Source organism: Ambystoma mexicanum, chromosome 6p, assembly GCF_040938575.1.
Source record: "Ambystoma mexicanum isolate Mex_15411 chromosome 6p, UKY_AmexF1_1, whole genome shotgun sequence".
Classification (NCBI taxonomy): domain Eukaryota; kingdom Metazoa; phylum Chordata; class Amphibia; order Caudata; family Ambystomatidae; genus Ambystoma; species Ambystoma mexicanum.
Genome location: NC_090935.1, coordinates 56,520,236 through 56,544,099, shown reverse-complemented (window position 1 = coordinate 56,544,099; position 23,864 = coordinate 56,520,236). Strand labels below are relative to the sequence as shown.

Here is a 23,864-nt window from a genome sequence, read left to right as displayed (position 1 = left end):
TTGTTGTCCAAGAAGAGGGTATTATCCCAAGTTCTATGATTCTGGAGGACAGCTTTGCGATAAAAATGGACCACTCATGCTTGTGTGCCTTAAGCGTCACATAAGTCATACCGTCCGGTCCAGCAGCTCTCGAATTTTTTCACTTGACAATTACAACACATATGTCTTCGTTGATCTTGCTAGAGTCCCACCTTACAGGAGCTTCCTCCAGTGCAGTTGTCATTATTTCTTTGTTCTTTGAAAACACTTTATTATAGTGTTTTTTCCAATCACTTTCAGCCACCCCACTTGCCATCGTATCAGCTTGATTTCCAGTGCCTCTTTTCAAGATGCGCCAAATCTCTCTAGAGTTGTTTGATTTTATTGGAGACAGCATCACCTCGCCTCGTTCTTGATCTCGCAAAAAAGAGAAAGCTTTTACCCAATTCTGGTATTTTTGCTTCCGTTGTTTAATCAATCCCAGAGCACCAGAGCCCCCTTGCATTTTTAATTTTCATATTTCCTTGTGCACTTTCTTTTTTTCCTCATTTACCCTCGTACTCCATTCATGAGTATGTATTTTATTGGTTTGTATCTTTAGTAGCGAACTCGCATTTTGACGCCGTAAGAGTGCTATATAATTTACCGATTCCGCGGCAAATTTATCCAGTTTATGAAAATTATTGGTCAATTGGTTTATTTGTTGTTCACTTACTCTGAGCCTATTTCGGCCATTATTTACCTCCATGGTTTGGCTCAAAGTCGATCTTTCCAATTTTTGAGGTAACTGCATGGACATTACCAATGCGTCATGGTCGCTGTTTGTGGTTGCTGTTGTTTTCAGGTTCTCGATTTTATTCCAGAAATGTTTTGAAATCCAGATATAGTCCTGTGTTTTTTCATAGCCCATGTTATGCCAGGTGTAGTTCGGGGGTGTATCACCATTTACCTGTCCATTCGCCATGTCGCAGTCTCGTGCCTCCATTTCGGCATCCCATATTGATCTTCTTGATTGATAATTTTGCACTTCCTTCCTGATCTCAATAATAGGGTCTCTGTTTGCATCAAACCATGTAATGTTCATGTCCCCACATACAATTATGTATGGGTCATGATGAATTGTTTGTTGTTGTTCTATAATCGCCATTACAGATGATACAAACTTTTTTGAGGATATCTTAACTGGATTCCAGTACACGTTAATTAGCAGTAACTGCTGCAATTGCGCGATTTTGCCAGTGGAATGTTGAATCAGAGTACTTTGAACAAAGATATTTGGATTTTCGGTTTCGATCACTTCCCAATTTGTTCCATGGGAATTTTTCTCTACTGGGTTTAACAGAGTCACATAGCCATCTTTCACCGGCGGGCTTCGCAGCCATGTTTCCTGGAGGCATATTGCAAAGGTGTTACTCAAGTCCACTGGGAAATCATTGTATAAATGTCGGAATCCTCGTGAGTTCCAGGATATCAGTGTAGAGCACGATTCCAGGGTGCTCTGATTTAGCTAATGGTTTCTCACACCAATCTTACTTTTGCTAGATGTTTGTTGTGAGTTTGGCACAGAATTCAGATGTTGCCTTAATTCATCTCTGTGCTGCTCGTTGGTAACCCCATTCTGAAGTTTGTTGTTATTACTGGCTTGTTTTGTTTGTGTGTCACACATATCTTCCGAAATCTCCCAGAAACAGTAATTCTTCTTTTGCTGCCATTATGGTCTTTCGTACAGCCTGAGATGTTATGTGCAGATAGACTCTATCAGCTTGTTTTTCTGATATATATTCAACGATGGAAATGTCTAGAGTGGACACTGTCCTGATAGCCGGAACTGAGTGCAGAAGTCGAATTACGTTTCCTCTGTTTAAATTGACATAATTGTCATCTTCAAATACATTCACAACACGAATTTTCCAAGCCAGTGGCTTGGATTCCACCAGTTTATGTTGTGCTGATTGACTTATTTCTTTCTGTCTTTGTGCTGCCGTTAATTTCGGATTCAATCTCACAGGCATCTTTGTTTTCTGCTCTTGCGCGACCAATCCTTGGCTTTCCTCATCTCTTCCTTGAATATCTGCTGGAAATGCATTTACTTGTCTGGCTGCAGGTCTTCCTAGTATGGCTCCTGGTGCTGCCTTCAATTACTGCACCTTTTTGAATTTTTGCAGTCCAAGGATTTGAGGTTGACTCCTCGGCCATTGTGTTTCGACTGTCCATTCCAATGTGGCAAGATGGACTCACCTCATGACACTCAGCGCTGCTACCCTCCTCATAATCCTCGGAGTAAGTCGAAAGATTACATAGGTCTTCAGATGAAGTCACCGACTGGATTGACTGTGCCTCAGAATCTAATCTCTGTCGTTTTTTTGGATTGGCCGAGATGACTTTCATCGTTACCTCATCTGGTTTTCTTAATCCGTCCATTTGTCCTGACTTGGTGGGCCCCCCAATTGTTTCTCACACAAATAGACTTGGTTTAACAGGTGTTGATAGATGTATTATAAACTTTCTTGAATTACCAAGTCACTTTATTCGGCGCACAATTTTTCTTTTTTTTCCTTTTTTTTTTTGGCTGGGCCAGGTCCCACATCTTGAGTTTTCTGCTTATCCTGGGCCCTTTTCAGTGTTTTGGCTGCCCCACTGAATATTCCAAACAACATTTTTGAAGTTGGACAATGGGCAACTACGGGAGACTTTTGCATGGGATCTTTGACAGAGTTCTCCGTGTTTGAGTTTTCAACGGGGGTGTCAGACATTATAGGAGTTTTAGTAGAACGCTCATTTGTGTGGGCGTTACTAGCGCCAAGAGATTTAGAGTTTGCACTCTGAGCAGGTTGTTTACTGCTCTGTGTGTTGGGCGGGCATGTGGTATTCACTGCAGGAGTTGAGCTCTTTAATCCTCGTGAAGCACTTGTCGATTGAGCACCACTTTCCTGCGCATTTGTGTTAAGAGTCATAGTAGGCACCTAGCCTTGAATATTATTATGTGTTGCAACGTTCGGAACGCTGGATCTCTTTCTGGAGACCATGTTCGATGTATTCTTTGAAATGTCGATCATTTGGTTCATGCACCCAAGCATGGCATCCATCAACGTTTTTCTTTCCATGATGTCCTTCAAGGCTGCATCATTCAGTCTGTTTTGCCACAATGCAGACGTTGCTGCCTCATTATCCAATCGACCTTGCAGCATTGTAGTTAACGTTTCCATTTTTGTTAATTATTCGTTGAATTGTCCCAGTATTGCTCCATTGTTATGTATTGCGTCATTTAAGTTTTCATAAAGCTTAGTAAAGGGAATTAGCGCCAGCGACGTCACGGCCAATACATTATTATGGATCTGTATGGCCGCTGCCAAATTAGATTTCAGAAAAGACTCTTGATCAACATGCGTGCGTTCCTTTTCTTTATTCATGCTTGTCGGCTCGAGACCGCCTTGAACTCCAATTCCCACAATGCCTGGCGACCTCTGACCTGATTCATTCATTGCGGTCCATGTCTTTGGTGTAGAACAGTGAGAGAAATGCCTTAGCGGTAAGCTTTTTTCCTTTATACATTGTGAAGGCATGTTGGATTGATTGTTCTGTACTTTTCCCTTTGCTTCTTGTAAGAGTTGTCGGGCAGATGCTGGTTCCATGCTTAGTATCAAGTCTTCGTGTTGCACTTGTGCGAAAGTGTTTGTTTGTGGGGTTTTTAGCCAATTTGCTGCTTCGGCTGACTGATATTGTTCTGGCTCCAGGCTTAGTCTTGACTGTCTGTCATTTTTTTTACTGACTTTGGAGAAGCTCTCCGACAAACGGTCTTTCATTTTCTCGAAGTCTGCTTTAAGGCGCTCTGTTAGTCTGGCTTCTCGCCCAGCAAGGTCAAACCCATTAAAATGTGTAGTTGATTCTCTTGGACTAGTGGGTATTATTTTTGTAATGGGCTGTGGGACATCACTAGTAGTCTCGCTCGTCGTCTCGCTTGGCACACCGGCAATGTTTTTCTCCACTGATAATTTTTTAATCTGTCAGTAAGCGTGGTTTTCATTTTTTTAATATTCCTTTGATTCTCCGTTTTTGACAGCTTTCCTGTAGAGTGTGACTCTGTGGCGGCGATGGTTTCACTTCCCGCCTTTGTCTTCTCTGGGAATGTGAATTTAAGGAGTTTTAGGTCCGTGAGGGGCAGGTGCATTTCCATCTCCAACAGCTCAATGTCAGTTACATCGAACAGAGATTGGAAGGCTTAAATATTGACTTTGATCACTTTCACTCTTGTATCCATGTTCAAGTCCGCGTTCATGTCCATCTGCCTTCATGTTTGTTTCACCACAGGCCTCAGCCCGCTCGAGAACAGAGACCTCTGCCTCGGCACGCAGAACGCTTGCCGCAGCGTTAATAAATCCGTCCTCAACATTAACAGCAACGGCTGCCTCATGTTTCTTCAAGGGACCCGCTGGCCTCATTCGCTGTTTTAAGGCATGCAAACTGTCTTGCGATTTGCTCGAGGGAAGGAATGGTTGTTTTTAAACAGCCAGTAGTTTGGGTACTTTGGATTATAGACTCACGCTGCCCCCTTGACCAATCATACCCCCCAAATAGCATGTTAGTTCTTGCTCACCACCTTGTGGGCCCAACATATTTTTATTCAATACACTGTCCCTTCGTTGCAAGGATTGCTATAATTTTGAGCAAGTCTGTGGCCCAATTTCAGCCATATGTTGGTGCTTACCTCTGCTTTCAGCTGCGGACTGCTGCAGACTGATATCTGCGCACGAACCTTGAGTATTTGGCAATGGAGCTTGTTTTCCTCAAAGGCACAGAAGGCACAAAATACACAGAAGAGCAAGGTTCAAAAGCCAGTAGCCCAGTAGCTGCAGCTCCTCTCAGCAACACGACTGCTGCAGACTGAACTCTGCGCACGAACTCCGCAGCCAGTAATGTCTAGAGGTTCCTAACAGATGACTGTGACAAATTTGGTGCAGTTTGGTGAAACGGTGTGGAATTTTATAGCGAACATACACAAAGCCACAAACCTACACCCACATTTTCACTTTTGCTGAAAGCCAGTGAAAGGGGTGTGGTGTCCAGATGTCATGTAGCCAGTAATGTCCGGAGGGTCCTAACAAGTGCCTGTGTAAAATGTGGTGCAATTTGGTGAAACAGTGTGTAATTGTATAGGGAACATATCCGAAGCCACAAACCCACACCCAAGTTTGCACTTTTACTGAAATCCAGGGAAAGGGGTGGTGTTTCCAGATGGCATGTAGCCAGTAATATCCAGAGGGTCCTAAGAGGTAACTGAAAAATTTGGTGCAGATTGGTGAAACGGTGTGGAATTGTGTAGGGAGCATACGCAAAGCCACGAACCCAGAGACATTTGCTGAAATCCGAGGAAAGGGGTGGGGTGTCCAAATGTCATGTAGGTAGTAATGTCCAGGGGGTCCTAACTGATGACTGTGCAAAATGTGGTGCAGATTGGTGAAATGGTGTTGTTTTGTATAGGGAACACACACAAAGCCACAAACTCGCAAACCCAGATACTTTTGCTGAAATCCAGTGAAAGGGGTGGTGTTTCCAGATGGCATGTAGACAGTAATGTCCAGAGGGTCCTAACAGGTGCCTGTGCAACATTTGGTGCAGTTTGGTGAAACAGTGTGTAATTGTATAGGAAAATACGTAAAACCACAAACCCACACCCAAATTTGCACTTTTAATGAAGTCCGGGGAAAGGGGTGGGGTTTCTAGATGGCATGTAGCTAGTATTGTCCAGAGGGTCCTAACAGGTAACTGCAAAATTTGATGCAGTTTGGTGAAATGTTGTGGAATTGTGTAGGGAGCATACACAAAGCCACGAACCCACACATTTCCACTTTTATATATATAGATAAATAGATAATGATATGGCTCAAGGGAAAATCATGTCTTGGAGACCTTGAGCTATGGCTGTGACGTATTAACAGAAAAAGCTAAAGGAGAACAGTAACATTGTGAACAAACGTGTATAAAGAGAAGCAAAGGTCCCTGGGGAGAAAGGTGCCTTTGAAACTAGAAGTAAAGAGAAACCGTGGGTAAGGGAGCAAGAACTTCAAGCTACGTGAACACTCAAAGGGGGAGGGGAAGTCCTCTTGGAAACTGGCCATTCTTTTGAAACTGGATGTTAAATGCAAAGCACATAGGCAAGTTGGTTCTCCCCAGAACTGGGAACTTTTGTCCATGAGGAAAAACCTTTTTGTTGAACTTTGAACTTGTATGTTCAATCAAGAGAAACAGCAGGAACTTGTGAAAAGACACCACCTTGAAGAAGAATCCAGGGAAAGGGATGCACCCTCTGGAGAAAGAATTCCCATCCTTCAAAGACATTTTGTTGGTGTTGTACATTTTTCCTTTTTCAACATTTCTAAAGAACTTAAGGCCAAAGACATTACTCTTTTCATGGAGAATTGTTTTTTTAGAATGCGAGGGTCAGAATAGTACTTTGGACACAGAACAGTTTTTTTAAAACATTTCTGACACTGACAGATCGTTAGTTTTGATTTTAGGTAGGAAAACACCCCTTGAGTAGAGACATGAGGCATTTCCCCACCTACTTTTCTTTTAAATAAAAGTCTTTAGCCAAAACATTTCTGACTCCTCACATTGCCCACCCTAGAAGCTTCACACAATTCTTTTATTCTCTTTGTAGTTCATGTACTTGTGAGTGAGGGAAAGATGCGACCAGCTTACCTGCAGGATTTTCTCAAGTTGCTGGTGGTCTTCCACCACAAGTATGTTGGCAAAAGAGTTCTTGGCCACGTACAGACAGGCATCCGCCGAGTTTGTGGTGTAAATTCCAACTGGAAAACCACTGCAATCAAATGATCAACAGGTCCTGCATTAGATATTTTCTGTTGTTTATGAGCTGTAAATAATGCTGTAGGGATGTAATTGCAACATATTCAGCAAAATACCCACTTGTAACAATGCCCCACCTAAACCTTGCCCGACAAAATGCTGCCACAGGGAGTTTTGGAGTGGATGGGTGAGAGAGTGTGCCTCCATAAAGCTCACTTATTATGATTAGCCTGGAAATAAGACGGAGGAAATGGCCATGAATAAAAGACCAGGAATGTTAGAGCGCACCCATGGAGAATTCTCCAATTGTTCTGTCGCAGTCCACATGACAAACAGTCAAATCCAAGAGGCCTTCAAAAAGGCAACACATTTGTGAATAATATCTATTTAAAAGTATCCTGATACTTAGACATTTAATTTTGGTTGGGCTACACGGACATGCCTATTCACAAATTGACCGAGAAGTAGATCTCTTTACTGGTCACTAATCAAAGAGGCTTGTACATGAATACTGCATTGGCAATTCCCAAGAGTGAATGTGCATATATCATAAGTGATTGACAGATAGTTGCCAGGAATAAAGCTATCATCCTCCTGTTCTGGGGCATTCAGGGCCGTTAACAGCCCCTATAGCCCGAGGCTATTGCAAGGGCCTCAGCAAGGGCTGAGGTCAATTACTGATCCTGTACTCTCCCAAACAAGGGGCTGATGGCTATTTCCTCCCACATACCTTTTGACACAGTCAACCACTCCATCCTCATAAACCGTCTCCATGATACCCTAGCCATCAAGGACAGGGCACTGGTGTGGCTGACCTCCTTCCTTTCAAACAGACCATCCCAAGTGCAAATGGGTCATTTTCTCTCCTCCCCCTCACTCTCTATCCTATCACAATGGCTCTTCAACATCTACCTGGCCCAGCTGTTCTCCACTTTCTCCCCTCATTTCTAGTGTTACGCAGACGACACAGAGCTATCTTTCAAGCTGCCTTCCCCTACCCCCTCCTCCTCTCCTCCCTCCTCTCTCATATGCTATGCAGGCATGGTGCTCTTCCAATGATCTCTGCCTCAACGCTAGTAAAACACAGATCCTTCTCATTGGGACATATGCCTCCTGCTTCCACCCTACTCTCTGGCCTGACTCCCTGGGTCCTATCCCCTCACCCACTTGTGAGGAAAAAAACCTTGGGATCATCTTTGAATTCTCTCTCTTTTTCACTCCACACATCATGGACCTTGCCAAGAAGTCCAATTTCCAGTTGCATCTCCTCAGGGGCATTCTACCTTTCCTCAACTACCCCCAGAAGCTCAATGTCTCCAGAGCCCTGATTCTCTCTAGGCTTGACTACTGCAATAGCTTCTTCCTCATCCTGCCTCTTTCCTCCCTTCGCCCCCTTCAACTAATCCAGAATAGGACGGCAAGACTTATCATTAGCCTCAAGCCCTAAAATCTCTCCACTGGCTCCTGGTGACCACAAGGATCAAGTTCAAGACCCTTTGCATTATCCACAAGGCTGACTGGGGCCTGGGACCTCTTCACATCCAGCTTTCCCTCCCTAAATACCTCCCAGCCAGAGCCCTTCGGTCTTCTGGCTCCAACTCTCTGCAGGTCAAACGTTTCTCCAAGCAGAGAGTGGGAGGTAGATTCCTTTCCTCGGCTAGTTCTTCCCTCTGGAAAGGCCTCCCTCACACCCTCGGACTTGAGCTGGATCTTCTTAAGTTCCGGAAACTTCTTAAGACTTTGCTTTTCTCCTCTTCCTTCCTTATCATCCTCCTGTACTAACTATCCATCTGCCTCTGCAACTGGGTCCTGGTCACTTCAGAGCCTTACAATGGCTAGACCACCCTCTACCAGTCCCCTCCAGCATCCTTAGCCTAGCACTTGCCCTCCGTCTCCCTTTCCCGGACTAGTCCAACTTGGTCCTCCCTTTTAAGATGGATTTCTGAACTCTGACCTGGTGGGCAGAGGTTCAGAAGGCCAGCCTAGTTTCTTGGAACAGGGTAACCTTCTGGGCAAGCCAGACCAATCAAGGTAGCTTGGCGGCGGTCAAAACTAGGTCTCAGCAGGGGTGAGGGTGACTGAAAGACCTCAATGAGCACAGGGAGTACAGGACACTTACAAATCACCCCCAGTCAGGTGTATATACATCAAAACTACAAATACATTTATTCCAAGGCCTTCGAAATTCAACACACAGTACGAAAATCACAGCAATACTATTAGACCAACTCAATCCTATCTATACACATATATACAAGACCAATGGGGTCTAAAGGATGAATGCACTAAATGGGTCCACACGCTAACCCGGGAAGGAAGCAGGCAGTGCAAATAGTCTTTAGGCCCTTCTGCATCAAACACAATCCTAACTGAACGGCAGTCCAATCCATAAAATGAGGGGAGCCTAAAGCTCAAATGTACTTGCGAAGCTGGCGCACCCGGTAGTTCAAATGGGCAAAGCAGGGTGTTTTGTAGGCACTGTAGCAGCTAACGAAGGCAGGTGAGGTGATGCAGAATAGGTTTCCACCATTCGAGGAGGGTCTCCACTTGAGGGCAGAGCCGATTCCAAGAGTTGGGAATAGTTCACTAGTTCGCACTAGCAGTGGAAAGGAGAGGGGCCCTCAGGGGCCACTTTTGCGTACAAATTGATGGATGTACTAGGGATCACCGGTTAGAGTTGCAATTACTCACCAACCTCGGCTCACTCCGGACCAAACTTCGGCTGTCGAGTCCACTTCGGTTGCAGGTTCAAATGCGGCATCTCGCTGCTCTGCGGCTTTCAGCAACGAAGATGCAGCGTTGATTCCCCTACGGGACAGTGGTGATTTCTCCGCTCCTGGTGGATGGATCAGGCCAGTTCCACTGTAGCAGGCTTCAGGGCACAGAGAACCACAGCTGCAATGAACTTGCAAAGTTTGTCACTGCAGCTGGGCGACACGGTAACCGTGTGTACTCCGGTTTGGGCGCACTCACTTTACTCCAGACCTGGGAACGCCAAGTGTACGAAATTCAATGTGAGAGTTCAAGGGCCTCCTCGACCCAGATTGGCCCAGGGACACTTCCAAAAAGGCTTACTTGCAGGATTTGATGAAGGTGCCGAGAATAGTTGGTCCCACTATTCCAATGGGTCAAAGCGCCTTGGCAGACCTTCTAGGATGACCAGATGCAGAGGGGTCCCACGGGACAACAGCAGGCTCAGGGTGCCAAACCTTCCAGCGGATCACCAGTGGTTCCTCGACTTGACTTCTTAGTTTCAGGATACTTAGATCCTATCCTTCGTTCAGTGGGAACTCCAGAAATCGACACGTGTTTGGAGCCTTCTCTTATCCAAAATCTCCTTCGCGCCAGAAAACGAAGAGGACACAATGGGAGATCTGCTCACATACAGGCATACCATACGTGGACCAATCACCGACCACAGTGGTCCCAGGCATTCACAACACCTCAGACTCTCTGGCACCCAAGATGTGTATTGGAAGCAGACGTTCCAACCCACATCCTGGAGACACACACACAAGGGATGCAGAAGCCAGCGATAGCTTGGTGTTTTGCGGGAGAATGCATGCCCAAATAAGGACTGACCTGGGTCGGCTCGACCTGGGGAAGGTAAAGTGGCAAGATGGCCAAAGGACATGACAAAGAACCTCGTGGCATGGCCATTTTGGAGCCAGGCCAACTATTCGTGCCTAATGCGGTAACCATGATTTACCTGACAGGAATGATAAACTGCCACCAGCCCTGTCCAAGGCACATCTGCACTTCTCCTAAAAAATTCTTTGAGAGTATCTAGGGCCTTTGGAAATGACTATTAGACCCAAGTGCACTGTACTGTAAGGTACATTGTACACTTATCACATGTTGCAGAAAAGTTGCAACATGGACAAGGACTAAGGGAAATAAAGTCCCCCAGTACTGACTGTCTTGAAGTGCATGTCAGTTTCCCCATAACAAAGTGAGCGAAAAGCCCAGGAGAGTGCAGCAGAAGGCTGTGCTCCTCTGGTAAAGTCAGACTATGGTGTTCAAATAAAGCAAAATGTTGGCGAGTACATAACTGGAGGGAAAATTACACATTAAATGGAAATCTTTCCTAACACTCGCCCCTCCCAGACCAAGGACAGGGGGAATTAATCCACCCCTGGATGAGTCTCATGTTCAGGACGGTAAAACATTCTGAACATCCCATCAGCATTGCTATGTTGGACTGTGTTATAAATAGATGTATAATACCCCTACTAAACACGAAAAAACTATCTCCACCAGCAGTGGAAAAAACTATATGTTTCTATAAAGGAGATAGAACTGGACTATAAACTAATTAACTTGACCATACAACCCAAAAAGACATCCCTGATTACCCGGCACACTGAGTCTGTAAAAAATAGACTGTATGCTGTAAAGTATCAAAAAATATAATATAAATGTATTCAGAACAAAGTAAATTCAAGTCAAAACATAAATAGACCCAAAACGTAGAACACAGTGTAATAAATAACCTAATACCTAGACATATCGTCTAAAAACTCCTAACATCATTACACAAACACAAATGACATGCAACTAAAACAATAAACGTTCTACATGTGTTGTGAAAATAATTCCCAACATGTTTCTTTTCTTCCAAAGCCTCAACAGGGTGAACATTCTTCAGGGGAAAACTTCTGTAAAAAATGTTGTAGACTGCTTCAACACTGTGTACAAAGGGTACATTTTCACATCACATAAATGGATGTACCTTCACTGTGTAATTTCTTCAATGGTGTGCTGAGAGTTTAAACTACACCAAATGCACCAATTAATAGATGCATCTACTGTCAACAAAGGCGCAAAAAGTCGCGCCAATATTCGATAAAGGACACTTCAGTCAAAACGAAATCCCGATAATTATATCAGAGATTGCATGGTGTCCAAGATTCAAACGATTGATCACAACAGGGCGTCCAAGAAACCGTAACATCGTAGCCAAGCAATACGGCAGCAAAATCACCCACATGCTCGTCAAATCGAGTAACACAGGCAGGTCCCCAAACACTGAAGCGCTACCAATGCTATGTTGGACACTTGGCCTGGGCTCAATAGTGAAGTCAAAGCCTTGCAGACTTATGGACCACCTGAGCAACTTTGGATTCTCTCCCTTCATGTTCATTAGCCACTTTAAGGACTTATGTTCAGTTTGCACAGTGAAGTGGGTCCCATAGAGGTAGGGCCTCAGCTTCCTTAGGGCCCACACAACAGTGAAATATTCTTTCTCTACTGTGGACCATCTGAGCTCTCTGTCCTTAAACTGGCGACTAATGAAGCAAATAGGGTATTCCCTAGCCTTCTCATCTACTTGTGATAGTACAGCTCCTATCCCAGTGTCAGAGGCATCTGTCTGTACAATAAAAGGTCTTTGGTTATCAGGGGACCTGAGAACAGGGGCCTGGCACAAGCAGTCTTTTAAGCCATTGAAGGCCTTCCCACACTCTTCAGACCAAGTTACCTTCTTGAGTTTCTTAGGAGTTGTGAGAGCAGTCAGAGGGGCAGCTATGGTGCCATAGTCTGCCAAGAAATTCATGTAGTACCCAGTGAGTCCTAAAAAGGCTCTCACTTGGGTCTGAGTGGTGGGGGTAGGCCAGTCTTTCACTGCTTGTACTTTACTGGGAAGAGGCTGTATCCTCCCTCCTCCTACTTCATGTCCAAGGTAGACCACTGAACCTTGTCCAACCTGGCACTTAAAGGCCTTTATAGTCAAGTGGGCCTTGTGAAGAGCCTGCAACACAATCCTAAGGTGTTTCACATTATCCTCCCAGGTGACACTGAAGACTGCTATATCATCCAGATATGCAAGACAGAATTCATCCAACCCATGCAACACATGATTCACAAGCCTCTGGAAAGTGTCAGGGAAGTCTTCAACCCAAAAGGCATAACCCTGAACTGGTAAAGACCTGCTGGTGTTGAGAAAGCTGTCTTCTCCATGGCATGTTCTGCGAGGGCTATTTGCCAATAGCCTGCAGTGAGGTCAAATGTGCTGAGGTATTTGGAAGCACCCAAAGTATCCACCAGCTCATCTGTTCTAGGCAAGGGGTGTGCACCTGCCTTGGTGACAGCATTCAGAGCCCTGTAATCCACACAGAACCTCAACTCAGAGGTACCTGCCTTTGGAACCAAAACCACTGGGCTGGACCAAGGACTGCTAGAGGGTTCAATCACCCCAAGATCCAACATTTTGTTGACCTCTGTCTTAATGTAAGCCCTTACTTTGTCTGATATCACGTATCCCCTACTTTTGGTATGTACATTGTCTCCTGTGTCAATGTCATGTTTGCACCAAGGTGTCAAACCAGGAGACTGTGAGAACAAGGGGGAAAATTGCCTCAGAAAACTTTCACCTCTGCTTGTTGATCAGCAGTCAGGTGAGGGGCCACATGGACACCCTCAATGGAGCTGTGTGAAGGACTGCCCTGGTACAGGTCAGGTTGAGGTTCTGACTCCTCCTCCTCAAAATCTGAAGCCAGCAGCAGTGCAGCGATTTCAACTCTTGGGATGAAAGCCTTCAGCCTATTCATTGGAACACTTTTGGAGCTTGACCAGCCCTTCCAAGGTCCACTAAATAGTTGATCTCACCCAGTGACTCCACCACTGTGTAAGGGCCTGACCAGTTGTCCTGTAAAGCTCTAGGCCTGTTAGAATTCATGATCAGGACTTGTTGATCAGGTGTGAAATTGATGAGGGCAGCCTTCTGGTCATAAATATGTTTCACCACTGCTTGCACTGCCTTCAGTTTCTCACTAGCCAGACCCATCAGGAGCACCATCCTCTTTCTGAGCCCTAGCACGTAGTCTACTATGTTAGTAGTTATGGGGGGAGTGGACATCTCCCATCCCTCCTTGACTATGGCTAAGGGTCCCCTTACAGGGTGACCAAACTGATTTTTGAAGGGGCTGAACCCACACCCTTTGTGGTACCTCTCTGTAGGCACCCAGTAAGCATGGTAAGAGAAGATCCCATTTTCTTCTTTGGGGTTCTTCCAGAGCCCCAATCATGCTTTTTAAGGTGCTAAACCTTTCAATGAGACCATTGGTTTGTGGGTGGTATGCAGATGAAAACTTATTGGTGACTCCACATTCCTTCCACATGGCCTGCATGTACTTTGACATAAAGTTGCTGCCCCTAAAAGACACAACTTCTTTAGGGAAGCCAACCCTAGTAAATATGCCAAGTAAAGCTTTTGCAACTGACTTGGCAGTCACAGTCTTCTATGGGATGGCCTCAGGGTAACCAACAATGTCGATCCCTACCCTCTCAAATGGCACCCCCACAACTGGGAGTGGTACCAATGGAGCTTGGATTGTTGTGCCACTTTTTCCAGATAACGGGCATGTGGTACAACTCCTGCAGTGACTTTCTACTTGCACTCCCATCTTGGGCCAGTAGAAATGCATGGATAACCTTTGCTTGGTTCTCTTGATGCCAAGGTGACCAGCAAGGGGCTCTTCATGCGCCAGCTGCAGGAGGAAGGGTCTTACAGCAAGGGGAACCACCAACCTCCTATGATCTCCTTCTGTAGACTCTGTAGGCTCACTGTAGTGGAGCCCACCTTCCCAATAAATTCTATGCTTCCCAGTAGGTTCACTCTGAAGCTGGGAGCAGGCCTGTCTCTTTAGGCCTTCCAGAGATGGGCCCTCACGTTGGCCCCTACTGAATTCAATCCTGTCAGGACCACCTTCTACTAACAATCCTTGTAGTTCAGGATGGTCATTGGGATCAAGAACTTCAGGTAACACCTCTTCCTGTTCAGGTGTTGAACCAACTACCTCCACCTGAGTGGTAGGTGAGTTTGGGGGAAGGCTTTCTTTCCCTCTGTTACTTTTTCTGATTCCTTTAGCCTTGGGTTTCCCCTTTGGCTTAGGCTGGGCATTGGACTTGGGCAAGGCAGCCTTTGTTTGTGACCTTGTGCAGGGACTCTTTGCTGTGTCTCCCACAAGCCCTAAAGCCCTAAGATCATTCCCCAGCCAGACCTTTCCTGGGACATCTCTCTGAATGCTCACTGGAATCCTGACCACTGTAACATTTATAGTAAGATTTACAGGTATAACTGGGAACTTGAGAGGTGGGCCATAAACCAACTTAGTGAGGAACATAGGAGCACTGGCAACTTCCTCTGGGTCTACCCAGGTAGAATCAACTACAGTTCTGCTGCACCCACTATCCCTAATGGCAGGATTATCTACTCCATTAATCAGCACACTGGGGGTCATTACGACCCAGGCGCTAAGTACGCCAACTTTACCACCATGGTGTAAACTATGTTTACAACATGGTGGATGGCGGATTTACCGCCCCATTCCAAGGTGAGTGGGGCGGTAAATCCCCATTTCCCATTTTCCCTTCCCCATTCCCATTTTTGCCCCATAGGGCATAATGGGAGTGGGAAAGACGCTTATTACGCCACCGTAAATTACGGTGGCGTAATTAGCATCATGGCGGGTTAGCGCCATGGATTTTAACGGCTGCTAAAAGCAGCCGTTAAAATCAGAATAGGCGTTAAGGGTTAACGACGGCGTTAACCCTTAACGCCTGGGTCGTAATGAGGCCCTCTGTCCTTAAAGTAGTGCTTGGTATTATTAGGAATCCTAGCAGAGGCCTCTGAGACTTTAGGCTCCCAGGAACCCAGGGAAACTAAAACTACCTCAGAATCTATCCCACTGGGGAAGGAGTCTGAGGAGAAGGATGCCCCTGTAATCTTGTCTTCCTTGTAGGAGGAGAAGGCCAGATTACCAGAGTGGACCAACAAGGTTTTAACCTTACATCTGGGGTCCCCCTTCACATGGTCACTTGCTCCACAAGCCACCCAAGATCCACTGGGTCTTGGGACATAGGAAGGCTTACTGTAACCAGAGTTCTGTTTTGGAGGATAACCTCCACTACCCTGTGTGTTCTCTTGTGACTTACCCTTACATTTCTTTTTGTGGCTCTTTTGGAAGGAAGTTTTATCAGTTCCCCCAACCTCCTTATCTTTGGACGTTTTCCCCTCCTCCTGCTTACCAGGATGAGTCTTGCCCTTATGGGACACTCTATGTGACACCCACAAATCTTCTGCAATGGCCAGTTTCTTAGGATCTAACTCCTTTGAATCTGCCAAATGCTGCTTAAGCTCAGAGGAGCAAGATGAAAAAATATGTTCAAGCATGACAAGACAGATCATACTCGCAAAGGTGGAGACCTTGTAGCCTTCAACCCAGCCAGACAAGTTCTTTAAAGAATCAGTCACATATGACACCCAAGTACTTCCTTCTTTCTTTTTGTACTCTCTAAACCTCTTCAAGTATTGGGCAGGGGTCTTTCCAAACCTTAAGATGAGAGTTTGCTTCAACATTGCAAAATCGACTCTTTCAGCTTTTGACATTTCCATAATAGCACTGCAGCCAGAATGGGGTAGTCTGCTGAGCAACCATGCAATCTTATCAGCATTTACAACCTCTTGAACTTCACATGCATACTCAAATGCATTCAGCCAGTCCATAATGTCATTCTTCTCATCATACACACTGAGCAGATCTTTAGGAAACCTTGGATGAGAGGAGACCCCAGACCCATGTCCAGATCCCTTGGATCCATTTAAAACCTGAAGCTTGGCCAGTTCCAACTGGTGATCCCTGTCCTTCTGTTTTTCTGCCTGCTTATCCATGTGAAATTCAAGCTCCTTCTGCCTAAACACCAGCTCTTTATTTTTGAATTCCAGCATGGCTTCAGCATCAGCACTTGCAGAGGAAACATTGGACATTACATAATTCAGATCCTCATGGGCACCATGGATGAGGGCAGAGACAGAACTGTCAGTTCTGTCAGTGGAACCAGCTCCACCTACTTCTGCACTCTCATATGAGGCTATGGCACTGAGTTGTGACTCTTGCCATTCCATGATTTTCTGAATCATTTCCAATTTTGTACCTTGAGCAGGTAAACCCCTCTCAGTACACATCTTTCTCAATGTTTCTGATCTAGAAGCATTTATGGTTATAAAGGTACTTGTTTCTATTATATAAGATAGGTCTATGGCCTTTTACAGTTATCACTACAACGTTCACTATGTGTCCTGGGTAGGAATAACTTGAAATGCCTTCACTAATGTGCAACACTGGATACCTTCAGTCCTATACCACCGCTGTACACCAATTTGTTAAGACGGATTTCTGAACTCTGACCTGGTGGGCAGAGGTTCAGAAGGCCGGACTAGTTTCTTGGAACAGGATAACCTTCTGGAGAAGCCAGACCAATCAAGTTAGCTTGGCGGCAGTCAAGACTAGGTCTCAGGAGGGGTGAGGGTGACTGAAAGACCTCAATGAGCACACAGAGTACAGGACACTTACAAATCACTCCCAGTCAGGTGTATATATATCAAAAATGCAAATACATTTATTCCAAGGCCTTTGCAATTCAACACACAGTACGAAAATCACAGCAATACTATTAAACCAACTCAATTCCTATTTATACACATATATACAAGACCAATGAGGTCTTAAGGATGAATGCACCAAATGGGTCCACAACCTAACCAGGGAAGGACGCAGGCAGTGCAAATTGTCTTTAGTCCCTTCTGCATCAAACACAACCCTAACTGAACAGCAGTCCAATCCCTAAAATGAGGGGCGCCTAATGCTCAAATGTACTTGCAAAGCTGGCGCATTTGTCATGCGCCATCTACGTTTGTGGCTTATTTGGCCCCGTAGGAGAATGTTGGGGGTCCTTCACGTTCTATCTGCCTCAGCAGTCTAGTTGTTGCACGTTGTGTAAGAACGGCTTATTAGCCACGCCCTCCTCTTCCTCATCGCGTTGCAAAGTTTTCCTTGTCAGGATTGCTCCGTCCTGGCTCCCTGTACCTGTACGCTCTCTCTTGGTACTTTTGCCATACCTGGTGCTACGCCAGTGTCCTTTTTTCTTCTTGTTTTCTTGTTTACTTGTGTGCCGTCCTTCCTGGCATACGTGGATCCTCCCTCTGTTACTTTGCCTCTCGCTCATATTCTGCCTACTTTTTTTCCCGCTCCTGCTGTACGAGTGTCTTTCTTATTTTCTACTTAACTCTCGATCGGCAAGTTTACTCCCCGCGCTTCCTTTATTTTTTTCTTCCGATCCTTGATTAGCATTTTCTTCTGGTCCTGCTTCCTTGCTCTCTATTATTCCCCTTGTTTTTCTTTACTTGCTTTTTGCTGCTCCTGGGCTCGTATAGTCTCATGCTCTATTTTGTGAGGCTTTGTTTACATTGGCTTGCTTTTTTTTCACTTTCACAGAGCTCATTTTTCACACCGGAAGTCACCTACAAACCACTCTGCTCTGGGGTTTTTTATGCCACGCTTGGCTTTTTCCCCAGTTTCTGTCCTTTCCAGGCAGGGATCACGGTGTGGCTTGTTGGTAAGCCTTCACGGTGGCTTCCACTCGGGAGGGATCTACGCTGCACCGAAAAACAAAGGAGAATGACTATCGGACGAGAAGATCTTTGGATTTCGAGGACACTCTTGAAAAATTATCAGGTGAGGAGGACTTGGGTGTCGGAAGGAAATCAGATGTGTGCAACTCAAACTCGGAAAGTTTACAAGACTCAGGACAGGTAGTTCAAATGGGCAAAGCAGGGCCTTTTGTAGGGGCAGTAGCAGCTCAAGAAAGCAGGTGAGGTGATGCAGAATAGGTTCCACCCATTCAAGGAGGTTATCCACTTGAGGGCAGAGTCGATTCCAAGAGTTGGGAATAGTTTGTTAGTTCGCACTAGCAGTGGAAAGGAGAGGGGCCCTCAGGGGCCACTTGTGCGTAAAAATTGATACATGCGCTAGGGGCCACCAGTTAGGATTGCAATTACTCACCGAACCCCTGCGCACTCCGGACCAAACTTCGGCTATCGAGTCACTTCGGTTGCAGGTTCATATGCGGCAATCTCGCGGTTCTGCGGCTTTCAGCGACGAAGATACATCATTGATTTCCCTACGGGACAGTGGCAATTTCTCCGCTCCTGGATGGATCAGGCCATTTCCGCTGTAGCAGGCTTCAGGGCACAGAGGACCACAGCTGCAATGAATTTGCAAAGTTCGTCACCACGGCTGGGCGACACAGTAACTGTGTGTACTCCGGTTCGGGCGCACTCACTTTACTCCAGACCTGGGAACGCCAAGTGTATGAAATTCGGTGTGAGTGTCGTGAACACAGAGCTTGCTATGTACCAGGTTTCAAGGGCCTCCTCAAAACAGCGGCGGTATCAGGGCAAAACTCCTGCGCAAGCTGGTCAGTCCACTGGTTGGCCCAGGGACACTTCCGAAAAGGCTTACTTGCAGGATTTGATGAAGGTGCTGAGAATAGTTGGTCCCACTATTACAATGGGTTAATGGGCCTTTGCAGACCTTCTATGACGACCAGAGGCAGAGGAGTCCCACGGGACGACAGCAGGCTCAGGATGCCAAACCTTCCAGCGGGTCACAAGCAGTTCCTTGACTCAGCTTCTTAGTTTCAGGATACTTGGATCCTATCCTTCGTTCAGTAAGCACTCCAGAGATCGACATGGTATGGGTGTTTGGAGTCTTCTCTTATCCAAAATCTCCTTCACGCCAAAACGAAGCGGACCAAATGGGAGATCTGCTCACATACAGGCATACCATTATTGGACCAATCACGGACTACGGTGGTCCCAGGCATTCACAGCACCTCAGGCTCTCTGCGCCCAGGATGTGTGTTGGAACCGGACGTTCCATCCCACATCCTGGAGGCACACACACAAGGGATGCAGAAGCCAGCAAAAGCTTGGTGTTTCGCAGGAGAATGCATGCCCAAATAAGGACTGACCTGGGTCGGCTCGACCTGGGGAAGGTGAAGAGGCAAGATGGCGAAAGGACAGGACAAAGAACCTTGTGGCATGGCCATTTTTCAGCCAGGCCACCTATTTGTGCCAAACGTGGTAACCGTGGTTTACCTGGCAGGAAAGGGTTAAAAATACACAAATTGATAAGCTGCTACCAGCCCTGTCCAAGGCACATCGGCACTTATCCTAAAAAATCCTTCGAAAGTATCTAGGGCCTTTGGAAATGACTATTAGACCCAAGTGCACTGTACTGCAAGGTACATTGTACACTTGTTACATGTTGCAGAAAAGTTGCAACATGAAAAAGGACTAAGGTAAACAAAGTCTCCCAGTACTGACTGTCTTTAAGGGCATGTAAGTTTCCCTATAACAAAGGGAGCAAGATGAGAAAGTCAGACTATGGTGTTCAAATAAAGCAAAAGGTTGGGGTTACACAACTGGAGGGAAAATTACACATTAAATGTAAATCTTTCCTAACACTCCCTTTCCACCGCACTCATCCTCCCTGAGAGGAGGAAGGATAGCTCAGGGGCAATGTGTTTGTCTTGGAAGCAAGATTTTGCGGCGCAACACAGGTTTGAATCCCGATCCTGCACTTAGAAACCACTCGCTGGTATTAAGCGTGTTATAAATGAACAATACAATTTAAAAAATCCCCCTTCTTCCCCTGGCATTTGCCACCTTGGCCTGCCCAGCACTTGACCCCCCTCCCTATCCTGGGGGTACCCCACTCCTGCACTTCTTCCTCTACCCCCTCCCCCTTGCACTTACTACCTCGTCATGCACTTGCACGGTAGGATTGGCACAAGGCCAATATAACAGTTTCTCTTGTCCTACTTCTTGATTCCCATGTCCCCACGCCCCCATCTTGTCTTTTGGTGCCTGAAAACACATGTGTATAGGCACCATACAAATGTTCAATAAAATACAAATAAATAAAAATAAAATATTAAAAGCCCACGGATCTTTCAGGAGTTTGAATATTTGGAAAATCCTTTTTTTAATGGAAGATGGGTGCTGTGGTATTGGGCGTGCGCAATCTCCCGCCAAAAAAAAGAATTACAAAAATGGCTGCCTCTATAGCAAACACAAGGAGGGACAAACTCCTCTTCTATTTCTAAGGCAGCTAGCGGTGTGGTGGATCGGGAGGAGGAGGCAAGTCAGATGACGGGAAGCAGGGTCGGGTGTGGCGATAGGGGATAAGATTGGGAGGAGGAAGTGGGCACGGACCTAAAAAAATGGCAACAACCGGTTAAGCAGCGTAGATGGCTAGGGAACGCTGGCGTTCACTGGCAGATTCCAACCAAAGAAGTGATGGGTGGCAGGTTTTGAATACATCTGAACCACTGGCACTGCTCTAGGCAACCTTCCACACTACCGTTTTTTAGCCTGTCTGTGCAAATGCAAAAGGCGTCCAGCCATATGCAAATCAGCCAGGTACTGACACTATTGGTAGCAAACCGCCTGAACTGCTAGGCCCTCAGCACAGAAACACAGATTCCTCTTGCATTCCCAACCACGCCATTGGCTGAGCACCCTTCCCAGGGAGCGAATCAGCCATGAATATCCTAAATATTGACAAGTAGAAAACATCAGCAGCATGTTAGTGACTACTAAGTGACAACTATCTTTGCAAATATTTACCTCATACCAGTATAAACCAGTACAAAAAAGGCGATACCAATATGCAAGCCTCCCGGAGAGTACCCTGCAAGGCAGATGTCTTCACAGTAGGCTAATACATGCGAACTGTCATCGCAACATGAAAACCAGAATGCTGGTATTAAGGCCAGGGTTTCACTAACATCCACAGTAATATTGGACAAAACAAAGTAACAGAGAGCTAGGATAGTTGGCAAATGGTTTTGGTGGTACTGCGAACTTAGAATAGCTTAGAACAGAGGGAAGGCAAAACAGGCCGCACTGGCCCAGAGATTTTCTTCTTGCGTGGTGTTTTTTGTACGCTAACAGGGAGAGGCACGTATGGCAAGAGAAAGACTGTGTACTCACCCTGCCATAATGGCACCTATCTCTGCAATGAACCACTCTGGGGAGTTGAAGCCGAGGATCCCAACGCTGTGGAAACGCTCCAGACCGAGCTGCAGTGGTCAAAACAAGAAAGAGAAAGAGGACACCATAAGGCAGAGCTTACCTCAAGTGTGACAACGTGATAGAAGCTGTGACTCAGAGCACACAGTACTGTTACTATCAGAGGTCTGAACTCACTGTCACATGACAGACCGTATTTTCACAGGCCTCATCTTTTCACCATCAGCACAATGTATATGTAGCCCAAGTCTAATTGCCCTGGCCAGGTGGCTGGCCTTTGTCACCAGGCCAGAGGGGGCACACACTCCCTATGCCAGCTGTTAAGAGGCTTCCCATCTTGGGCGCCCTGCAATAAAAACGCTTGTGAAAACAGGAGAGGGACTACAGTCCTGAGTCCTTATACATCAATACATGTTGCCTGGACATTACTGGCCTTGACCCAAAGGGGAACTCTGTTTGAAGAACTGTGAACAGGCGCTTTGTGGCACTCTATGCATTGTGTGTACACATTCAGCCTAGGTTTACCCAGTGGAGCCTTGCTCAGTCTGCCGCCCTCACCTCAAAGGAGTCGCCGTCTCAGTAAACGAAAAGTACAAAGCACAATCCTAAATACAGCTACATTAAAATCATCATATACAGTATAAAATATTCCCAAATATTATACATTCTTATACATAAACTAACAATAAACTGCTTTTTGTGGCATAAGGCAGCTACATAATGTGTAGTTGTGACTTATTAATGATTAACATTTTGTTAGAGATAAAATACATTTGCCGAGTATTGGTCAGGGAGTACAAGTATAATTCAAGGCCTAGTCTGCCGGTTAATCCCTACATTTCTAAAAAGGGCAGTTAAGTATCTTCTTCCGACTGCGGCATAAAGTGGCCAGAATAGTAAAAAGTGAATGAAGCCTTCATTCGAAATGTTATTACAAAGACATTTGCCATTACTCCAAGGCCTGTTACCCTGCCTTTTGGATGTGGCTAAAGAAACTGTTCACTTTTTAGTTTCATGCAAAATGCTCAGAGCCTTAACTTGATCGACCAGTACAAATAGTTATTACGATGCAAATCTCCTCAGTGGTGAAGATAAAATGGCACTGTAGGTTTAACAGACTGGACCATTTCTCTATCAAAAGATTCAAAACGGACCCCCTTATGGTGAGCACTCCATGCAAGGCCTATACCTTCTATACCCTCTGCCTTCTCAGTGGTCACCCCTAGATTTAGACCTAGAAGATAGTCTGAGGGTGACTGAAACTGCATATCAGGCCAATGGCAAACCACCTCACTCGCTTCCCAGGTAGCAATCCGTACCCCGGTTACTTTACTGATGAAAAACCTCAGACCTGAGCATCTGTATAATCCCACTCCAGGTCTAACTATGCGTAATAGTCCGGCTTAATTAAGGGCATTGGCAGTCTTCCTCTATCTTCAGACCAAGTCCTCTGGCTCTCCATTGTTCCTTAGGAAGGTTATCTACAAACCCATTAAATCAGCATTGCCTCCATCTTGCTGCCTTCACACAAGACACAGCATTACCTATGTCATCTGTGCAGGTCAATCCGGGTTCCATATGCAGGGCCTGCTCCACACGTAGAGACACCTCAGATGAGCGGGCATGCCCACAACATATTGCACTGCAGTGGGCAGGGCATCATTAGGGCCTCACCCTCCTCGCACCGTTTCCCCAACCACTTCCAACACACCCCAACCCATGTTGTGGAGCCTAAGGAGGGGGCCTGATGAGCACTGCGCGGCAATAACAGACTGACACAGTGGTTTTGGTCGGACAGGTCCTGCTCCGCTCTGATCTAAAGATAACCACATGTCGTGATGTGCAACACCACAACGTGTACTCACATGATATAACACTCCTCCCAATTTTTATAACAACAAACCTTTTACTCAGTAACATGGTAAAACAGAACACATGTATCGGAAACGTAAATGCATTGCACAGAACTCACAGCATATACGCCAGGATTGGGGGTAGTTCACCCAGGGCGTTGGCTTCCTCTCATGTCCGATTGGTGGCCAGGTCATAGTCCCTTAGGCATAATGGGGGGCCCTCTCAGTTCACAGGCAGGGTACCTCTTGGGAGATCTCCCACTTGATGGCCATTTCCTCTAGGGGTTTGGTCCATTGCCCCTTCATGGTGTGGCTCTCTCGGTTTGTCGTCTTCAGTGCCGTTCACATCT

General features: G+C 45.9%; 1 protein-coding gene and 1 pseudogene across 1 annotated transcript in view; one reads left to right on the top strand and one right to left on the bottom strand.

Moving 5' to 3' along the window:
* LOC138511205 (uncharacterized) overlaps nt 1-23,864 on the top strand; it is a 761,242-nt gene that overhangs the window by 387,124 nt on the left and 350,254 nt on the right. The gene's annotated exons all lie outside the window — the stretch shown is intronic.
* The window catches only part of LOC138510660 (long-chain-fatty-acid--CoA ligase ACSBG2-like), a 502,504-nt pseudogene that overhangs the window by 414,066 nt on the left and 64,574 nt on the right, over nt 1-23,864 (bottom strand).